This window comes from Temnothorax longispinosus, chromosome 1, assembly GCF_030848805.1.
Source record: "Temnothorax longispinosus isolate EJ_2023e chromosome 1, Tlon_JGU_v1, whole genome shotgun sequence".
Taxonomy (NCBI): domain Eukaryota; kingdom Metazoa; phylum Arthropoda; class Insecta; order Hymenoptera; family Formicidae; genus Temnothorax; species Temnothorax longispinosus.
In genome coordinates, this window is record NC_092358.1 from 10,589,716 (window position 1) to 10,595,770 (window position 6,055).

General features: G+C 35.6%; 1 long non-coding RNA gene across 1 annotated transcript; it reads right to left on the reverse strand.

Annotated features, from left to right (window-relative positions):
- Window positions 1–3,536: 3,536 nt before the first annotated feature.
- On the reverse strand, window positions 3,537–4,361 carry LOC139811320 (uncharacterized). The gene is made up of 2 exons (XR_011731604.1): window positions 4,086–4,361; window positions 3,537–3,726 (listed from the first exon to the last, which is right to left on the reverse strand). It is a non-coding gene; the product is annotated as an uncharacterized lncRNA (long non-coding RNA).
- Between the last annotated feature and the right edge of the window lie 1,694 nt (window positions 4,362–6,055).

Genomic DNA, 6,055 nt, shown 5'->3' on the forward strand with positions numbered 1-6,055 from the left:
CACCGCGGGATCTCCCGGTCACCACCAGGACGGGGCCCTGTCTATACGCAAACTCATTATAACGGAATCTCCAATAATCTCGGGACGTCACTCGACGTCGGGTGCTGGCCGGCAACACGGCGAGTTATCGTGTTAACGCTCGTATATACGGGCTATCGACCGTCGCTCGGTTGTAGGGTATAAAGTAGCATCTAGTACGTATCTCGGCAAAGCCGTGTATTACATATGCACGTCCCTCACCCTCGCACACACCCCTTTACGTCGAGCCATGCGTACGCGCGTCGAGGCTACACCCCACCCTTCTCGCCTCTCCCGGCCCCAACGGCCGATCGTTCTTCCTCTTTTGGAGTAGACAGCTTTATGATCGGCTTTTGTTATCCCCGTTGCATTTTATGGAAGCGCGAAGAATGATATTGGGGCGTGTGGGTATGTGTAACGGCTGTAATTGCCATCACGTCCATGCCGGCCAAAGTTGGAACAGGGATCTCGCATTTACATTTCGATGGATGCAGGACGATGGGGTTGTAACCTGGAAAGAATTACTTTTGTGTGTTTCACTACTGGCGGGGCATGTCGAGCCCCTTTGTCGGTGAAACGAAGTTACGTGTCAAATGTTGAATAATAAGCGCTCCTGATGGTACCGAGAATCATCCTTAACAACATTGAGATACCTTTTATAACTATAAATACGAAGAGGGATGATTGAATACCCGTTCTCTCTGTGAAACTACGTTTCGAGATAGTAAATTTTTTTTAGCTGCCGATTTTCTTAGTTTATTAAAAAATTATTTCTATCTTTGTGATTATTTTTTAAAATAATTAAATTACCTTTTTTTAAATTTGTATTCTTGATATTACTTGAAATCATTCGACATATATATATATATATATATTTAGTTGCAAAATTTACAGAGTATAATTAATAGTTTAGTGATTAATTAACATACGGTTTTTTAGTAATCTCTCAAGGCGTTGTACCAACACGAGTACATGTTTTACTTCGCAAGTCTGCAAAAAAGTCTGCGCACCGGCTTACGGCATATCCGCTATAATGCGTTAATTAACTCGGCTTAAAGCCCGCCTTGTGCCTTTACGTTATCCTATAAAAACCAATGTGCACGGTTCACTCTTGATGACCGCCCCGGATGAATCATCCAAAGCGAAAGAGGCGTGAATTGCTTAACCAGAACAACCACAAAGATAATTTACGTTGAATAATAAAAAAGAATGAACTAAGTCTCTATTTTTGTCCACGCCGCGAATGATTACCTGTCTAATATAGCGTCGCGTGCAACCGTAAATCTTTGAAAAAAGATTTTCCTCTTTCGTGTTAGAATAAATAACGTTATAAACAAATATAGCACGACGGAGAGTACGTATGTGCGAGAGAATAAGCTCAAGCCGATTGACGTTCTTCCCTGTCAAAGAAACGAATTTATCAATCGGTGTCGCACACCTGTCACACACATACTTCGCCGGACCGGCATAAAGAATGATATGCGCGTTGCAATTATAATGTAGCCAGCGCGGTTGTGCGGTTAAACAGAGGAGCCTCGTATTTATGTCTTGCAAATTTACGAGGCGAGTTAGCGGTCCACTTTTTATAGACGGGCTCGGATGGCCATACTGGGAACCGCTCCGGTTACCAATGATAACCAAAAAATATTACGTTCGATCGATCCCCGGGTTACTTCGGGTAAGAAACGCGTCGCCCGTCGCCGTCATCGTCTTGCAAGGAGAATCCGAGGCTTCGGCGTTTTCAATATCTCCGATAGGTTCCTTCGTACAAAGTAACTCTACACCGCCTCCGTTGCGCCTTTAGGATGGAGATGGATATCGGAAGACGGGTCTTTATGCGATGCTCGCAATATGGCTTCGGATTCCTGCAAAATTTTCGCCACAATACGTTCTGCTTCTGCGAGACAATAGAATACGCGAGCGCATGCCGCGTCAGCTTTTAAGTATCATTTTCATGCGACTCAATGTCGTTACATCTGCGATGAATCTGCCCGATAAATAGAAAGCCATAAACTGAAAGCATATTCTAAAACGATAACGTAAAAAAAGAAAAATGTATAGATTTTTATTGAAAGACTCTTACTTGATTCAAATTTTACTATAATTACTACTTAATTTTTTACAAACATTAATGCTTACATTTCTTTGTAATTAAAAAAAATTGTTAAGTTTATTTATCTTTCGACTGGTTGCAATGACTTAAGGCTCCTGCCTATACTCGCCGCTTCTATCCTTGTTTGATGACATCAGAAGCGAGAAATCGCATGCCAAAAATTCTTGTAGTTTTGAAATCAAAAGATACATTCATAAAACGCAATTGTGATTGATTCAGCACATTTGTAAAATATACCGAGCACTTTTTCTTTTGTTCAAATAATCAACAAATAGTTGTAAAATAAAAAATGAAAGAAGACAGGTTAAAAAGGTTACACGTTACGTTAATTTTATGGCTGTTTAGTGATTATTAAAGCCAAAGGAAAGTGTTTGATATATTTTACAAAAGTGCTGAATCAATTACAATTGCGTTTTATGGATACCTACATCTTTTTTTTTATTTACCGTAAAACCGCAAGAATTTTTGGTATGCGATTTCTCGAGCAATTTCTTGTTTCTGATGTCATCAAACAAGGACAGAAGCAGTGAGTAGGCAGGAGCCTTATTAACCCTTCAAAAATAGACAGTTAGACTTATTTAAATTAAACTGTTGATAGAAAAATACAAACACCCTTACAAAGAAATTCTTATTTAGATAATGCTTTGAAGCTATATAATTTGAGATCTTTTCTCTTAACTCACCCTCTTCAAAAGAGTGCACGTGTATCAATAACGCCTCCAGCGAGAGATTGGCTCGCGTTTTAAATTAGTTTCGTTTCCCCCGAGTTTTCTCGTCTCGAGGAGGGTCAGCGATGCGGAGCAGCGCGATGCGACGCAACGATTCAGTCAGTATCATTTCTTATTTTAATCACGATAATGGCGATTGCCTTCAACTATCCGCGCGAGTATCTCGCAGAATTCCAACGTGGAGATTGTCAAAACTTTTCCGGCAAACGAGTAAATTCCACATTGTCACCCTTCACGAAAATACGAACGATTACAAAAATGCTGATTTTAAAAAGATATTAATTACTAATTGGACACTGTTAAAGTGGTACGTTCGTCGTTACAAGGCACTTTATAAAGCGTTCATAAGACCGTCCTTTCAATGTAATGAATACGATAGAATAATAGTATAACAAAAAACATTTTCTTATTGAAGCTCACGAAAGAAAAAATAATCACTTTCTTTTTTAGTAATTTTTTTGTATTAAATACAGTTTTGACCTCCGAACTGTTTCATATATATTACAACTTTGGAAGATTTAAGCTTAAAATTGTAAAAAAGGATATTTTAATCGTACTTTAACGTGGCAAAGTTGTAATATATGACGTATTGACAACATTTTAATCCATTCGAAATTAAATGTATGTTATTAAGGGGCACAACTAGTGTGACTGCCCAAAAAAAGGTGATTTTCGGGAATTTATTAAAAGAAAAGTATTGCATCGAATGTTTTGAAATTTTGAGAATATATTTGTGTATAAATGATCTATGTGCAGTAATTTTTTTGTATGAAAATAATCAATTTTCAGCGACTTATGTGTCATCTCCCGAGTCTCCAAAAAAAAAACGTTCTCCCACTGCTGCAGTGATTGCGGCCTTCAGAGTGCCTGAAATAAAAAAAAAAAATGTCCGTTAAACTAGAAGGTATTTCCCGTACAATAACCTAGGATTATGAAAAAAAATTAAAATCCAACAAAATGGCGGAGTTTTGAAAAAAAAGTTCAAATTACGCTTAAAAATCTCGCGGTTTTTTGCATGGCAAATTGACATTTTTCATCCAATAAAAAAACTGGAAGGTCATTGTATAGAAAAACAAATACTAAACACGCTCCAAAAAAATTCAAGTTGATCGGATGATTTGTATTCGAGTTAGAACTGCAGCAAATTTGAAAAATGTCGTTTTGAGAAAAACGCGTTTAGATAAAAATATTGATTTCATTGTTTGATTGAGAAATATCATACTTACAGCTAATCTGCTATTCCAGGCCCATATAATTCACCTTCCTCTTCCTCAAGAAAGTACCTGCTGGGTTGCTGAAGCTTTCCTTCGAGCTAATCGACCCTCTTTCGAAGCTTATGCACGTTTCTGACCGACGAGCAGCTAGTCTTTAGAAGGCTGCCGTTCAAAAACTATTTGAGATCCACTCTTAAAATTTTAGTATGTTATTCTTGAAGCTATAGACTATCGAAAAATGCAAAAAAAAAATCGATTTTTCAAAAGTGTCACACTAGTTGTGCCCCTTAAAAGGGGACTTTATATATAGTTAGTTTAGTCAGTTCAGTTAGTTAGTTTCTTCAAACGGAATTTGTTATAAAGATTAATGTTTATAATGTAATTAAGTAACAGATCTGTTATTTTATGGAAAAGTTATGAATTACTGTCACAATTTATTAAACATTTTTTAATTGTTTATTTAAAGCGTTTTTCTTAAGAGTTTTTCGTTAAATACCTAACTCATATGAATAAAATAATATATATACAGTAATATAAACTAAAATTTAAGTTAGCAAAATTGATACAGAGAATGTTAAAATTTTATATTTTCGAAAGAATTTAAAAGTTATAATGTATAATTAGAATTTTGTAATTTTTAATTTATAATTTAAATGTATAAGAATTTTTTCAGAGGTTCCTGATTACGGTTGAGGATATTAAAAATCAGTATGGGGGATTCAATGTACGATTATTTGATCCTTAAGAGCTTAACTCATAATCTTTTTGTAGAACAATAGAATCAATATTTGATCATGAAAATATTATTAACATTGACTTCCACTACAAATACTTTTAAAAGATTATTCTAATATATTTATAGTGTTTTGAATAAAATAAATATTGTACTTGTATTATAGCAAATCACAATTTATTTACAAATTGCAAACTTTTTACATAACAAATTTTTACGTAACATAACATTTTTGCGATTAAAATTATATTAAATATAAAAAATTTTAACCAGCAATTAGATATTTTTCGTTTGAATTATTTTTATAAAACTGCGTGATAACTGCAAAATATTGAATTGATGGCTCGATGGAAAGCGCATACACGACATACATTTTAATTACAAAAGATAAAAAAATCTAATATTAAAAATATAAAGCTCTTCAAAGAGCTTTGAAAAATTTAATAGATTCTAAACGAAAAGTGGACATAAAATTCCAACATTTGCGGCTGATAAAATCGAAAGACTTGACAATTCCAACTGTATCGGAATAATTGTGCGCAACAATGCGCGAATGCAATGAATTATAAACGCATTGTACGATATCGATTAGTAGTCTACTTAAATTATTTATCGCAGCATATGACGATATGTCGCATTTGCGATATCACGACGATAATTTCAAACCGACCGATTTGTGATTGTCGTATTATGCAACATGCTCGCCTAAAGGGGTTTTCATTAATTTCAGTTGGCATGGACTTATACAACTCATCGCGCATGTTACTATCGCGAAATTGATCATTAATAGAGACTTCGATAGAAGAGCGTAATCCATCTGTCAAATTAGTCCGTTTAACACGAACAATTACAATATTTCTATAACTCGATCCTGAATCAAACATGAAGAAATGAAAAGTTATAAAATACATTATTCAGAGAAAGATGTTAAGACGTAAGGGAGACACTTGTAATAAACGAAGTTAATTTGAAAGAGATAATCGATTTATTCTACGAGGTGTGTTCGCGAACCGCTAATCTTATCGAAGTTTTGTCAATGACTGTCACGAGTCACGAGCGTGCAGAAAATACGAGACGGTTCCGAGAAGACGAGGTGAAAACGTGTTGTTAGCTGATTGTGAGTGAAGCATGCCGAGGCGAGCGGGGATGATTAGCCGCGCGTCTATTGTAAATACAAACGAAAGTCTTACAGCGTTGCGTATGGCTTATTTCTTAAAGTGCGATGGATTATTATTGATTTGTCGGAACA